This window comes from Pistacia vera, unplaced genomic scaffold (assembly GCF_008641045.1).
Source record: "Pistacia vera cultivar Batoury unplaced genomic scaffold, PisVer_v2 Contig205, whole genome shotgun sequence".
Taxonomy (NCBI): domain Eukaryota; kingdom Viridiplantae; phylum Streptophyta; class Magnoliopsida; order Sapindales; family Anacardiaceae; genus Pistacia; species Pistacia vera.
The window spans coordinates 842,005-859,089 of record NW_022196008.1 but is presented as its reverse complement, the minus strand read 5'-3'; positions in this window follow the sequence as shown (position 1 = coordinate 859,089).

Below are 17,085 nucleotides of genomic sequence, written 5' to 3'. Positions count from 1 at the left end.
TGTCAATAAATTTTAGGCTTTTCATGCATTAATGAAAGAGTAATGCTAGGTTTACAACTCAATCTTACAACCTTCTCTCACAAACTCGACGTAGCAGTTTGTCATTGCTCAACTTGTAAAATGAGTCTCGCCTGCTTGTATAAGTCTCGTCTGCCTATTTACGAGCTAACCAATGATGAGCTGTCATATTAAAAGTTGTAAAAAAATGTTGTAAACCTAGCATTATTACTAATAAAAACCCTACAATTATTCCACTATTTCTATCACAATTAATGGACCTATTTATGTGTAAAATGACTTGAATAAATGCTGGTCCAGCCCATGTGTGCTACTGTTAATTCTAAAGATTTTTTTTTTTTCATGCATTGTAAATTTGAATATGAAGTTCAATGTTTAGAGGTCTTACAAGTTGATAGTGACGTAAATTTTTGTAAAAGGTTACACAAGCTCAAGTTTTTGGATGAAAAGCAAAAATATTTATTTACATCTCATTGAAATTTCATAAAAAGAGCATTCCTCATTCAAGCGGTCCAATTAAACTAAACCTCAATAGAAACTTATTGTTAATTTTTAAATAAAAAATTTATAAATAATTAAAAGCACATAAAATTTTATTAGAAAGAATGTTCCATAAAACATTTAATTCTTTTAAGAGGTGTATAATTTGAATTTAAAGACTTTCCAAACAGACTTCCTTCTCATGTGCTCTCTAACCTCTCTCCTTTCCAAAAAATATTCAACTATCCACCAAACTATTCTATCATAAAGGTTTTTGGTTGTGCCATTTACCCATTTCTTAGACCTTATAACCCCCATAAATTTGATTTTCATACTACCAAATGTACTTTTATTGGTTACAATTTGCAACACAAAGGATACAAATGTCTTGCACCTAATGGTCGAATTTAGATCTGTCAAAGTGTCAAATTTGATGAGATGGACTTCCCTTTCCAATCTCACAAATTGTCCAGTTCTACAACCTCCTTTACAGAGCCTATATCTATTCATACAGAGCCTACATCTATTCCTGTTTCTACTTCCACCTGGCATGTTCCTAACTCTGTGCCAACTTATTCCTCACATACCCTGTCCTCTTATATAATCTCTTACATCTTCTAATAACTCCAGAAGTCATTTCAACCAACTCATAACCTTAGAACAGTGTCTGAACAACCTATCTATACTCCATTGGCCGAAAAGTCATCAGCCTCTTCCACTTGTCCTCTTACACCTAATCAGGTATTCAACATGCATGATTTAACTCCAGTACACGAATCCTATGTCTATCACTTCCCCATAACCATTGCTTCTTAGCATCTTTTGACACTAACCATTAATTGTTGATTTGTCTTTTCCTAAATCCAACTTTCCTATCCAAAACACTATCCAATGATAACTCAATCCAAAGCCAAAGCTACAATACTGCACTTCTCTCTACATCCCATCTTGATACCAAAGAACCAAGCACTGTTTCAGAAGCTCTTCTCACTCTTGGACAGCTGCTATGCCATCAGATTTTAATGCACTCTTAGTAATCACACTTGGAAACTGGTTCCACTTACTCAGACATGCATCCAGTCGATTGTAAATGGTTTTTAAAGTAAAACATAATGCTGATGGTTTATCCAAAGGTTCAAGCAAGATTAGTTGCAAAAGGGTTTCAACAACCCCTGGAATTGACTACTTGGAAACTTTAGTCCGGTTGTGAAATCACCAACTGTTAGAGTTATCTCAGTCCAGCCGTGAGCCGTGAGCCATGAATGGGGCATTCAGTAGGTTGATATTAATAATGTATTTGAATGGTGAATTAGCTGAAAAGTGTATATGTACAGCCATAAAGGTTTGTGGATTCTGCCAGTCCTCATCATGTGTGCAAATTAAAAATGCACTCTATGGGCTAAAGCAGGCCCTAAGAGCTTGGTTTGACTAGCTTAAAAAGCATTTCTAGATTGGGGTTTTTTACATTCAGTGGTTGACCCAAGTTTGTTATCTATTAGCATCAAGAGCAGATCATGTATGTTTTAGTCTATGTGGATGAATACTGTTCACAGGAAATACTCCTTAATTGTTCAAGAAACAGTACCAAAACTCACACTCAATTTGCCTTGAAGATTCTTGGGTCTTTGAAGTATTTTCTAGGCTTTGAAGTCACATGAAATGCATCTGGCCTATACATGAATCAAGTATGCAAAGGACATTCTAATCAAAACCAAAATGATTGATTGCAAACCATGTTCACACTGATGGCAGTTGGCACTAAATTGACACCAGATGACAGGAACTATAATCCTGCACTTACAGGAGTACCATTGGAGGATTGCAATACCTTGTACTATCCAGACCAGACATTGCTTATTCTGTCATAAATTGAGTCTGTTTTTAAGGCTCCAACAACTACAACTGGCAAGCTTGTAAGAGGCTCCTCAAATATATTAAGGGACCTTTATTATGGAGTCATTTCACTAAAAGCCATCGGTTCATCGTAATTTCACTGATGCTGACTGGGCCAACAACCTTCTTGACAGACGATCTACAAGCGGCGTTATGTGTTCCTTGGCTCCAACTTAGTTCAATGGCACCCTAGGAAACAGAAAGTTTTTGCTTTATCATCTACTAAAGCAGAGTATAGAGCCCTTGCACAAGGTTCGACTGAGCTTGCCTGGTTTTGTAGCCTGTTTCTGAAATAGGATTACAAATTACTGATATTCCTGTCATTTGGTGTGACAACCAAAGTAATGGATCCTTGGCCTCTAATCTGTCTTCATGGCGGACAAAACATATGAGCTTGATGCTATATGTGAGAAATCAGGTACTGAAAGTTCATTATGTTCCTACTGAAATTCAGAAACAGAGATGTCCTTACTAAAACATTGCCAGGTCAAAGTTTGCAACAAGCTCAATGAAGAGCTCCTCAATCAGTGTAACAAGCTACCAGTTTCTAATTCTTTTAGGTGGTTGAAGTTGTTTAAGATATATTGTTTGTTGTTCGAACACTTATTGTCAGATGCTATTTGTAAATTCTCTCCTTCCTTTGAATATGACTCTCTATTGACGGAACTGCTCTCTGAATGTTCTTGTATGGTTTACCAAGGAAGTTCGTTGAGAGAGGATGTTAGGTTATTTGTTAAGTCACAAGTTTATGGAAGCTTGGCTTAAGGGAGGATGTTAGGATTAGTTTCCCAGATGTTGTTAAGTCACAAGTTTATGGAAGCCTGGCTTAAGGGAGGATGTTATGATTAGTTTCCCAGATGACTACTATGTTTTTGTGACTAGCAAGTGACCTTAGCCTTGCTAATGAGCAGCTTAGACTCACGTGTATTATGCTCCTGCTATACAAACAGACTTGTAACTAACTTCAATAAATATATTTAGATCTCAGTAATTTTTCTCTTTCTGATCTTTCTTATTATAATTCGAGGGTTATACTATTTTACTAAGGCTTTTTTGCCGAATTTTGGTACCTTATGTCGTTTGCCTTAATTGCAACTTAATTCATATGTTTTATGTTTCAGCCCAAACATGCACTTTGAGCAAATAATGAGCGGAATCGAGTTTCTGGACCTAGAAGCAAGCGAATATCAGAATTCGGGGAAGTTCTAAAGTGGATTTGAAGCACTATGAAGCTTGTTCCCATCAGAGAGCATCGAAGATTGATGATTTGAGCAGGAAGCAAGCGGAGGGCAATTCAAATTCAAAATTGTCCAAGAAGGTTTGCCGCATCGAAGTTTTCTTCGCCGCGGCATAAAACTCTCGAGAATTGTTGCCACGGCGAAGTGAATTCGTTGCCACGGCAAAGTCTGCAATTTCCAGTTTATATCAAAACACACAATTTTATTTTAGGAAAGTTTTAGGTTTTTGGACGACTATATAAGAAAAAAATTAGCCTTTTTAGTTGGGTTCATCATTGTTTAGAGTAAATTCGACATTTTGGAGAAAAGAGAGAGGATTTGAGGGTGATTTGAGACTAAACTCTTCGGGATTCATCAATTAGGGAAGATCTTTATTCTCTTTTCTTATTTCAATATGTGTATACTGTTTAATGTTTTTATTTCAATTAATTGTGTGTATTTCATTATGAAATAACTCACTTTGGGTAGGGTTTTGATGTAATTAGGATTTTTATGTTTAATCAATAGATTATTGTTGCTTTTACATTCTATTGCATAGGTTGTGTGATTATCTTGGTTTTATTGAATTTATTTGTTGAACATGATGAGATTAGAAATGATCATGTATGAGCTTCTTAGGGTAATCACCATTGTTGTATTGAACGCTAGAGATAGGTTTGAGAATCAATGAAATTAATTTAGGATTCCATTAGCTTAATGACTTGAATCTATAATCTTCAAATTGTTGGGTGCGAAAGCTTAATAGGGGAAAGTAGGAAAACATAGCCTGAGAAGGTATGTTTTACACATTAGGGAATTCGATTTATAATCCGTGTATGTTACTTAAGGGTAGCATAATTCGCAGATTAATCATAGAATCCTAGTGAAGTCAAAACCCTAACCGTTTGCTTTAATTAATATTTTCTCTCGATTTAGTTTTGCTGTCATTTATTAGCCTTTTAAATACGTAGTAAGTTTTGTTTTCACTTTAGCTTAAATATCCCGCAAATCAAACATTTTCGGTTTCTCCAACTTGATAAACAACTGAGAAAATCAGTGCTTAACAAACAATCCTCGTGGGAACGATACTTCACTTATCATGTATTACTTGTGCGACTAGTGCACTTGCTATACATTGCCTGTTGTAGTTACAACGCATCAAGTTTTTGGCACCGTTGCCAGGGAATTGATTTTGTATTAACATTAAACTTTTCTTGTGTTAGCTAGATTGGAGTTTAATTTTTAATTGTTTTGTAGTTTATTTTTGTTTCTTTTTGTTAGCTATTAATCTTACATTTTCTCTTGTTCAGTAGTTATGCGAAGAGCTAGACGTCAGCCAGTGGTTCCTGTTGATCCAGAGATTGAAAGCACACCACAGAAAGAGTTAACAGAGAGAGAAGAGAACGAGAGGCCATAGTTGTTGAGATGGCGAAAAATAGAACATTGAGGGAATTTCAGTTCCCACGGTTGATGGTAGTGGTTCAAGTATAACTAGACCAACAGTACAAGCCAACAACTTCAAAATAAAGCCGACAATCATCCAGATGATCAACAATCGGTACAATTTAAAGGAGATTTGAAGGAAGATCAAATCTGCACACTATAAAATTTTAGAGATCTGCAATACCTTAAGTCAGATGGAGTGTCAGATGACGACATCAGATTGAGATTGTTCCCTTTTTCTAAGGGATAAAGCAAAAGGATGGTTAATGGCACTGCCACCAGGAACGATCACAACTTGGAATGAATTAGCACAGAAGTTCCTGACCAAATTCTTTCCTCCCGCAAAATCTGCAAAGATGAGAAATGAATAACATCGTTTTCACATGAAGAGTCTAAATCACTGTATGGCTTGGGAAGATACAAGGAACTACTGAGGAGGTGTCCACACCATGGTTTGCCAGTTTGGATGCAAGTGCAAACATTTTAAATGGCTTGATGATTATGTGCAAACAATGGTGGATGCAGCATCGGGAGGAGCATTGCAAAACAAGAAACTAAAGAAGCTCATGAGTGCTTGAAGTTATTGCAAGTAACAATTATCAAAGACCGAATGAGAGGATACAATCGAAGAAATCTATGGGTCTTTATGAAGTGATGCATACACGGCTATTTCAGCCCAACTTATAGCATCAGAAGCAATTGGGAGGTATGCAGGTGAAAAACCCCCTAGCCAGGTATTCCTAAGTATCCTTGGCCATTGAGAACCTAGGAAACGCACGCTAGGAAAGAAGTTTATTTTAAAATCCTATTTAAAGAATAACGTAGTTAAAACATATATATAGATATATGTGTTTAACTTTTTTTTTTTTTTTTTTTTTTTTTTTTAACTATAATAAGTTATTGTATAATCAAAAAAATGTAGTTTCCTTTCTTGGAGTAAATTATGAAATCCATGGTAATATTTACTAGAAGATACACACTTTATAAAATTATAGCAATTTGATTTCCTTATTCATACAAACAATTTACTCCATTATAGAACATGGATATATACTAGATATGAAATATGAACATAATTACTACACACAAATATTAGCAAAACCATTCAATAGTCATCATTAAAGCATCCCCTCAAACTCATAGCGTCCCGGAATCCACCCCAGCTTCATGCCTTAATCCGTACCTACAAAACATTTTAAAATATTTCGTGGGGTGAGCGCTAATCGCTCAGTAAGGAATATGGCCATTTTAAACTATTAAGGTTCATTATACAGTATATTACTTAGGACCTTACCTACCTACAAAACATGACCTTCATTCTTGACATAACAAGTTCATAAAACTATCATACACTTTGGGCTTTTCTCATAAACATAAGTCATAACATAACCATACATAATATAACATAGAACATAAATGACTTATGAAATATTCATGTACATGGCATGCTTATTTGTTTGTCTTTATACTTGACGATTTCATTAGTCTTTGTTATCCGATCGGATCATTTGAACCATTACCTTGTTCTTGGTCGTCACCTCAAAGGACTCATGGTTTCCATAAGAATCCATTCCTCTGATCTTGGTTTATACCTCAAGAGACTCTGGAATTCATTCATTAACATTTCATAAATTTTTTCATAAGACAACTAAATAAGCTAATGCATTACCATTGAATGCAAAACATAGGACTAACATCTCCCATGCTCAATCATACTATATTCTCCTACTAAACTTCTTAACTTAATTCATTTAATTTCTCATACAATAAAAGGAATTTCGGTAGTAAGAATTCAGGGGTTTATAGAATTAGAACAAATGGGAATTTCCATTAGAAGTTGGATGCCATATAGTTCGTCACTTTTCAACCAATTTTACCTTATCTTCCAATTCGAATGGTTCTTCACTAAAACATAAAAGTTTTAGGTCTGTTTCTTTTTCAAACTTCAAGATCAACTCAATCGGACTTCTATAACTTCAGTTATGACTGATTCAGTGAAGCATGTACAGTATAAGTCTTAAAACAACCAAATCCGAATTCTATTTTTTAACCATGTCACCTTCATTGCACATTCATATCATTTGCCATATCATTCTAAGTATAAAGGCCATAAAAACCTCCCTTTTTACAGAACCAAAAAGTGCCAAAAAATCGTCCAACTACAAATCTCTTAATTGGCATAATCATCCTCTATATGCTCACATACCCAATCAACACACCCATTTAAACAAATCATAACCAAAACATAGCATCACACTCATTTTAACATAAATAAATGTAAGTTTCATAAACCTAGGTGTTATCAATTGTAGTCATAAGGGAGATTTTTTTCCTTACCTTAGTATTCAAAGCACAAAGGTACTCCTCCTTGGCTCCAAAGTTTCACCTTTCACCTTACACACATAACCACTTATGAATTTCTCTTTTAACTAAAAATTTCAGAAAAAAACTAGGGTTTTGAAACCACCTTTAACCTGAATGAAGTTCTTTAAGGGTGGATGGTGATCTCCTTTGAAAATCAACTTGAAATCCTAAGAAAATTTGAGATAAAAGCTGGATTAGTGGCTTTTATGGTGGATTTGAGAGTAGAAGAAGAAGATGATATATTGGGGTCTCCAAGGCCGACTACTTCTCTTTAAACCTTGTAATTATCATTCCATTGTTACTCTAATGTGATTGGTCATAAAAGTTAGATATAAAGGTCATTTGGCATAAATTTTAATATAAGTCGTGTTGGGCATTTCTACCACAACATAAAGATAAGCACTCATTTTATGCCATTTGACTCTTTAAAACACTAACCATTAAGGCAATCCCATTAGGTGAATGACTAATTTACCCTTGGTGCACTTTTATGGACACTTAATCATATGGTTTTGTATGAAAAGACCATTATACCCTTGGTTGCCGTTTATGCCATTTAACCTTATCAGTCAACTTTATGACCATTCTACCCTCATTTCTCTTCAATGACATCACCCTTTATACTTTATAATGGCTGCATCTTGAAATACATGTAAATTGACCATTTTACCCTTCCATTCAAAAAAGAAAATTACTTGAAAAGGTAAATTTCATATCTTAGGGCATCGGAATAATAATGCGGGGTTTACAGCAGGTGAATTCTATCCAAGCACCTCAATTAACTTGTTATTTTTGTGCAGGTAACCACATGAGCAATGAATGTCAAGTGGGGAACACTTTTGCTTCAGCTTCATCATCATTAGAACAAGTCAACTACTTGGTAGGAAATCAAAGACAACATAACAATCCTTATTCCAACACATATAATCCTGGTTGGAGGAATCATCCAAACTTGTCTTCGGGCAATCAGAATCAATAGAATCAACAGAATAACCAATGGAACCAAAGAACGATGCCAAACAATCAAGTGGAGGTGAATAATCAACCAGGGGAGCAGAGATTGTCAAAATTGGAGGATATGTTTGGGAAATTCATCCAAGAGACCACAGGTTTCATGTAATGACTCCATTCTACTCATATTCTTTTAACAAAATGCATAGTAAAAATACATGTAAAATAGCATAAAAGTTGGGCCCAAATTTTTTCTTTTATTAAACATATAAACTCTTTGTACAAAAAGTAGTATCATGTACAAAAACATCAAACAGGGTGGACAGTGTAGCCAGTTCTCTTCGCTTGATGACGTCCATCCGACTGTGTCCTCACCTAGATCCTGCAAAAACATAGGGAACAACGGGGTGAGTACAAAACAATGCTCAGTAAGTAAATCCTCTACTCATAAATCCCGTAACTCTTTCTAATTCTTTCCCTACAAATCTCATTTACTCTCTGTTTTCTCTTTCTCGTAACTCTTTTCTACTAAAGCTCTTTAGTAAGTCACGACCCCATCTGACCGGAGGCACGGCTGGGACTCACTCCCACTCTATGTGACTTGTACTCATTCTAGCCGATCGGACTCGGTTATGCATGGATTCAGAACCTTTGGCCATGTGAGTGTATAAACTCTCTCTCGGGTACTCTCGGGTATAGCCTTCATCCGCATGCACTCTCACGGGCTACACCATTTCTCTCTCTTATACTCATGCCGCTCTCTCAATGCGGCGTACATGCCGGAATACTCTACCCTTACTCACAGGTTCCCTATCGCACAACCTACTCTATTCTCTTGATTAGCACTACTTTCTCTTTGTTCTCTAGTGCTCAATTTCTCTTTCTCTTTACTAATAGAGAAGATTATTCTCAACATTCTCTACTCTTTCTCAAACTAACACTCATAGTGTAACTTATACTAAAAAATCTCTACTCTCTCTCAAGCTATTACTCAATGCACAACTAATGCACATGGGTGGTTTATGCTCATTGATGCACTTAGGAAATGCCAATATGCAATGTTACAAGAATTAAGGTTCACAATTCATGCTCACATTTCTCTTCGACATTTCATCAAACAATTCATGTGCATACAAAATCTCTACTATAAATACTACTCTACTACATTCTCTAGCCATCCAAATTGGAAGAAAACTTCCTCAAACAACCATAAACCCTGTCAAGGAAAACACTTCCAAATAGGTTTACACAATATCTCCCAAACTTTAACTCAATTTCCACTTCTCAATACACATTCAAACACTCCTCATACATGAAGTATATCCAACCACCACAAAATAGAATCTCATCTCAACTCAATTTTTCAACAAGCATAATACATACTCATATATGCATATATCTCTACTCAATTTCTACTCAAAAACTTATTCAAATCTCAACTTGGTTGAATTTACTTACCTTGTGGGGAAATAGCTTCTTTAACACTTCTCATTTCCTTTGGGAGCTTGATTTCTCTCTACAACTTCAAATAACAACCACAACATAAGACTTTAACCAAAACATAATAAAACTCTCATCTAAAGCAAGAATCCTTACCTTAGATGCTTTAGATTAAAAATCTACTAAAAACTACCCAAAAAAGTCCTTTGAAATCCTTGGAAGATTGAAAGAAATTTGAGAGAAAATAGAGAATGGAAGAGGCAGTGGAAATGGACGAAATGAAGGGTTCTCTACACTTAACCCCTTTTTAACTCAACTCATACACAAGGATTCCCATAGTGCCCTTACTCTTTCTTGAAAATTCCATCCATATCCTTTGATTCCTTACAATCACACCCCCATACTAACATATTCTCCATGAAATTTTCTTACAATTTACTCCCCACTTTTCCTGCTAATTAGGGGTAGGATGGTCAAATAGCCCCTGGGGAAGAAAATATCTAAAACTTAAAAAACATTTTGATCGGCACGTCGCTGCGGCGAAGAAGCTTCTGTCGCCGCGGCGAAACTGTCCAGCAGCTTCCCCGTGGGCTTCGACGAAGCCTGGAACACTAAACTTCTTCTATTTTCAACCAATTCAAGGCAAGTATTCAACATACCACTCAATCAAAGGCCAACCAAACAATAATACTAATAAACCGACTCAAATAAGAGCAAGAGAAGAAACATTAGCTATGTACCTCAAGTGGGGCGTTACATTTCATGAGTGAGACGAGGGCAACTTTCAGAAACCAAGAGGCGTCCATTCGGAACTTAGAGGTACAAGTGGGGCAAATAGCAAAAAAATTGAATGAGCGACCACAAGGTTCCCTACCAAGCAACACAGTGACAAATCCACATGAACAAGCGAATGCAATAATGCTACGGAATGGAGCAGTCTTGGAAGCAGGGAAAGAACAAAGCCAACCGAAGGATAAAGAAGATTCTAATGAAGAAGTCGACGAAGAGATAATCGTTGAAGAGAAACCAACCAGTCTTAGGGAAGATGAACCAAAGCTAGAAGAGAGGCAAAGACAAAAGAAAGAAAAATTGTCATTTCTCGAGATACCACCAGAGTTGGCACATCACACCCCTCTTGTGCCTTTCCCTCAAAGACTCAAAAAGAAAAATCAGGATAAGTAGTTTACAAAATTCATTGAGATATTGAAAAAACTACATATTAACATTCCTTTTGCAGATGCATTGCAACAGATGCCAAGCTACGCAAAATTTCTCAAGGAAATTTTATCAAACAAAAGGAAGTTAGAAGAAGAGGAAACAATGATGCTGATGGAGGAGTGCAGTGCCATTCTACAGAAAAAACTGCCACTGAAACTCAAACATCCAGGGAGTTTTACTATCCCTTGTGTTAGAGGAGATATTACTTTTGATAGAGTTTTATGTGATCTAGGTGCAAGCATAAATCTAATGCCTTTTTCTATTTTCAGGAGATTAAGGATTGGTGAAGTGAAGCCAACGACCATATTTTTGTAGCTTGCAGATAGATCAATCAAGCATCCGAGGGGCATAGTGGAAAATGTATTGGTCAAGGTGGACAAAGTCATCTTTCCAGCAAATTTCGTCGTGTTGGATATGGAAGAGGACAAGGAAATGCCTCTCATCTTGGGGAGACCATTTCTTGCCACCGGAAGAGCCTTAATTGATGTGCAAGAAGGAAAATTGTTATTAAGGGTTCAAGATGAAATGGTGACATTCAATGTGTTTGAGGCCATGAAATTTCCATTAGAGTCTGATTCATGTTTTAGTGTGGACTTGGTGGACAGGTTAGTAGCAGATGCTATTGAAGAGAACACCCCTCAACTACCTTTAGAAGCTTGCATTGCCCAATCAAAAACAATAGAGATAGATGAGCCGACGAAGAATGAGTGTCCTAGACTTTTGGAAGCACTTCAGCCGATAACCGCAAGTCAAGATCCAGAATTTGAAGAATTTGACATTGAAAATAAGAAGGAAAAGGCAAGAAATGAAGAACCTCCAAAACTTGAACTGAAGCCTTTACCTTCTCACCTCAAATATGTGTATCTTGGTGAATCAGAAACCTTTCCAGTGATCATCAATTCAAGGTTGAGTAAATTAGAAGAAGAGCGGTTGATTCGGGTGTTAAGGGAGCATAGATCAGCAATTGGATGGACTATCAGACATTAGAGGCATCTCTCCATCTTTTTGTATGCACAAGATACCCATGGAAGATGATGTCAAGCCTAGGGTGCAACCACAATGGAGATTGAATCCTTCGATAAAGGAAATGGTGAGAAAGGGAGTGGTGAAACTTCTAGATGCAGGAATAATCTATCCTATTTCAGATAGTCCATGGGTGAGCCCGGTGCAAGTGGTTCCAAAGAAGGAGGTATCACGGTGATTAAGAATGACAATAATGAATTGATACCAACTAGGACTGTCATGGGTTGGAGGGTGTGCATTGATTATAGGAAATTGAATGAAGCGACGAGGAAGGATCATTTTCCACTTCCTTTCATCGATCAACTGTTGGAGAGATTGGTAGGGCATGCTTACTATTGTTTCTTGGATGGTTTTTCAGGTTATAATCAGATTGCCATTGCTCCCGAAGATCAAGAGAAGACGACATTCACTTGTCCGTATGACACATTTGCTTACAAAATGATGCTTTTTGGATTATACAATGCACCAGCCACATTCCAGAGATGCATGATGTCAATTTTTGGTGACATGGTGGAACGGTTCATAGAAGTCTTCATGGATGACTTCTCTGTTTTCGGTTCTTCTTTTGATAACTACTTATTTAATCTCTTATTTGTTTTGCAGTGTTGTCAAGATATGAATTTGGTGCTCAACTAGGAGAAATGTCATTTCATGGTTCAGGAAGGAATTGTACTCGGTCATCGAATTTCAAAGGATGGCATCGAAGTGGATCGAGCCAAAACAAAAGTGATTGAAAAGCTGCCACCACCTGCATACGTTAAGGCAGTCCAAAGTTTCTTAGGGCATGCGGGGTTCTATAGACGGTTTATCTTCTAAAATATCTAAACCCCTTTGCAATTTACTGATTAAAGATGTCTCTTTTGATTTTGATGATGAATGCATGCATGCTTTTCAAACTCTTAAGAAATTATTAGTGTCTGCACCTATTATTGCAGTTCCCGATGGGGACTACCTTTTGAATTGATGTGTGATGCTAGTGATTTTGCATTAAGAGTAGTTTTAGGACAAAGGAAGAACAAAGTTTTGCATGTGATTCAGTATGCTAGCAAGACACTAATTGATGCACAGTTGAATTACACCACTACTGAAAAATAGTTGTTAGCCATTGTTTTTGCATTTGACAAATTTCATTCTTATTTGCTAGGTGCTAAGGTGATAGTCTACATGGATCATTTAGCGCTCAAGCATCTGTTGGCAAAGCAAGAAGCAAAACCAAGGCTGATAAGATGGATCCTATTACTACAAGAATTTGAGTTGGAGATCCGAGATTAAAAGGGGTCAGAAAATGTGGTGACGGATCATTTGTCAAGGATTGAACGACCAACTTAGGGAAGTGAAGAGGAAGCTCAAATCAAGGAGACCTTCCCGAATGAGAAATTGATGAGAGTTGAAGAAGAACCTTGGTATGCAAATTTTGCAAACTACTTGTCATCGAGAGTGCTCCCAAATGGCATGACTTTCCAACAGAAGAGGAAGTTATTCTCTGACTTGAAGTATTATTTCTAGGAAGAACAATTTTTTTTATAAACACTGTGCTGATTAGATGATACGTAGGTGTGTATCGGAAGAGGAGATGGAGAGTATTTTACGGCATTGCCATGAGAAGGAAGTGGGTGGTCATTTTGGAGGAACTAGGACAGTGGCCAAGGTTCTTCAATCTGGATTTTATTGGCCAACCCTATTCAAGGATGCCTTCCGAGTAGTTCAGGAATGTGATCAATGTCAACGGAGTGGAAATATTTCAAGGAGAGACGAGATGCCATTGAATAACATTCTAGTTGTTGAACTGTTTGATGTGTGGGGAATTGACTTCATGGGTCCTTTCCCAAATTCTTTTGGAAATATGTATATCTTAGTGGTTGTGGACTATGTGTCCAAATGGGTGGAAGTAGTTTCATTACCATCCAATAATGCTAGGGTGGTGGTTAACTTTGTGAGAAATAACATTTTCTCAAGATTTGGAGTACCACGAGCAATCATCAGTGATGGAGGATCGCATTTTTGCAATAGGCAATTTGATGCTCTGTTAGCAAAATATGGAGTGAAACATAGAGTGCCCACACCATACCATCCTCAGACTAGCGAGCAAGTGGAACTGTCGAACAGAGAGTTGAAAAGAATTTTAGAGAAGACAGTCAATGCGTCCAGGAAGGATTAGTCACGGAAGTTAGATGATGCATTATGGGTATACTGCACTGCATTCGAGACTCCAATTGGTATGTCTCCATTTAGGTTGGTATATGGGAAGGCATGTCACTTGCCGGTGGAACTCGAGCATAAGGCATATTGGGCAGTCAAGCAGCTAAACATGGATTTACAAGCTGCTGGGGAGGAAAAGATGCTGAAATTGAATGAACTAGACGAGTTTCATCATGAAGCGTATGAGAATGCCCAGATTTGCAAAGAAAAGACCAAGAGATGGCATGATAAGCATATCACGAAGAAGAACTTTGAAGTGGGTCAGAAAGTTTTCTTGTACAATTCTAGACTTACTCTCTTTCCTGGAAAACTTAAGTCTAGATCGTCCGGACCCTTCATAGTTACCGAAATCTACCCATATGGAGTGTTGGAGGTTTCCCATGAAGAAAATGGCACATTTAAGGTCAATGGACAGAGATTGAAGCCATACATTGATGGGGCGATGAGTTGCAAGTCATTACCCGTCCAACTTGACATCCCGGAATGATGACTTGAGAAAGTCGAGCTTCCAACGATAAACAAGCGCTTCTTGGGAGGCAACCCAAGTGTTTCATTTGTTTGTTTGTGTGTTTTTTTTTTAATTTGTTTAGTTGTTTTATGATTTAGGATAAATTTGATTTCGGTTGTTTTTGATGTTTCAGGTGAACGATCGAATTATGGCGAAAAAGCAGAAATTTCCAGTTTTCGCCGCGGCAATGTACACTTTGCACAAAATTGGATTCGAAAAGTTCCAGACTTCACCGTGGTGAAGTTCATTCTTCGCCGAGGCGAGGTTTTCCCTGGAATTTTTCGCCGTGGCAAGCAATTTTCTTCTCCGCGGCATAAATGGTATTGCGGAATTGTGCTAAGGAAATTTCGCTGCTTCACTATATTTTTTCACCGCGGTGAGAATTTTTCTTTGCCGCAGCATCGACTGAGTTTTGCACTTGGATGAAGAACTTCGCCGTGGCAAAGTCTATTTTCTATATATACGCGAGTCATTTTTCATTTTTTCGCAAAAAGTTTCAAAACACACCCAAGAGCCAAACACTTCTACCTTCAATCCAGAGATTCTCCCGTGAATTTTCGTCCCTATACTCCACTCCTTAACCCTCACAAACACTAAATCAACTCACTTTGGCAGGGATTTTCACGAAATTTTGAAGAAAATTTGGAAACCCTAGGTTTTAAAAAATTGGGGATCTTGCAATCTGGGCCAAAATTGTTGAAATTGGTGGTGCATTCATCGTGGGATTGGTAAGATTTCGAGTTATCCAGCCTTAAATTTGATCAATTTCGATTGTTAGTGCTTTAATTTTGAGATATTGATTGAATGAGTTGAGTTATGGATTTTGGTGAAGTTTGTGGGTTGATTTTGGTCAAGAAGTGTGGATTTTGATTTGTGTGGTGTTGAGGAAGTTGGGTATTCAATTTGGAAGTATTTTGATTGAGTTTGGAAGGGTAGTGAATTTGGGGGTGTAGATGCAATTTTTGAAACTTTGGTGTGCATTTAGGAGTGATTGTGGTTAGTAGCAAGAGTACTTTAGTGTTGAATTGTTGGGTTGAAAATTTAGTTTGGGGGTAGATTTGAGTGTTCACTGTTGAAAACCAAAATGCCACTCAAAGTGCCTTCCAGGGGTAAAGGGAAACAAATCGACAATAGGTTTGTTAATGAGAAGGCTCAACAGCATTATGAAGGCGCAGTCAAAAGAAAAGATAAGAGGTTTATTGCCGAAAGGGGATTGACCACAACCCATGCAGAAGCTTAGAGTCGATGGCAAAATTGAGGTATCTTCATGAGTGAACCCGAACATTTAGCCATAATGCCAATAGTGAGAGAATTTTATGCCAACTTCCCTGAGTTTGACCCCGGGCATGTTTATGTGAGAGGTATTGATGTGCCAATTGATATAAAGGTTATCAATGAATTCTACAAACTGACTCCAATTGACCGTGATGAGTACTAGGAATTTAGAAAGAGGTAGTTTAAGGAGGAGGAAATTCTTAAGGTCATAGCAAAGCCGGGTACCTCTTGGGAATTTCAAAGAATGGGAGAAAGAGCATTAAGGGAACAAATTTGATTCCTATGGCTAGATTGTGGCAGTATTTTGTGTGTGCGAGGATGGTTCCGAAGACGCATTATAGTACAATGGCTTTTGAGTGGACAGTGTTGCTTTATTCCATTGCCACTGGAAAGAAAATGGATGTGGGGAATATTATCATGGTGAGTATACAGCATGCAGCCAAACCAGGGCGAGGGAGCTTCGCCTTCCCACATCTCATCACTGAGCTGTGCACTCGAGCGGGCGTCAAGAAGGTAGATGATGAACCACTTATCCATCCTGCCCCACTCCTCAACACCAACTACTATAACAAGCATCTTGAGCGTCTGCTCGGAGAAGGACCCAGATCCGGAACGAAAAGACAAAGAACCACAAAAGCTACCACAGCATCCAGTTCAACATCCTCGACAAAGGAGCTGCTATAGCAGATTTTGGATAAGATGAAATGGATGGAAGACGTCAAGATTGGATGGCAGAGTAGACCCGAATGCTGTATGATATGCAACACAGCTGCTGGACCAATCTGGGCATTGACGTTTCAAGCTTCCAATGGGAAGACTGGGATTCCGAGGAATGGAATGATTCCGAAGCAGAGATAAGTGATGTGTTAATAAATATGTTTAAATAAAGATCAAATAGTACATTCAGAATGAAACGGATCATTCCTTACTGAGCGATTAGCGCTCACCCTTTCATTGTTGATTGTTTTGCAGGTAGACTAGAAGCGAGGGATGCTAGAGACAGTGGGACTACACGTGAGGGGAGATGATTTATTATCATCTTGATGTAAATATGTA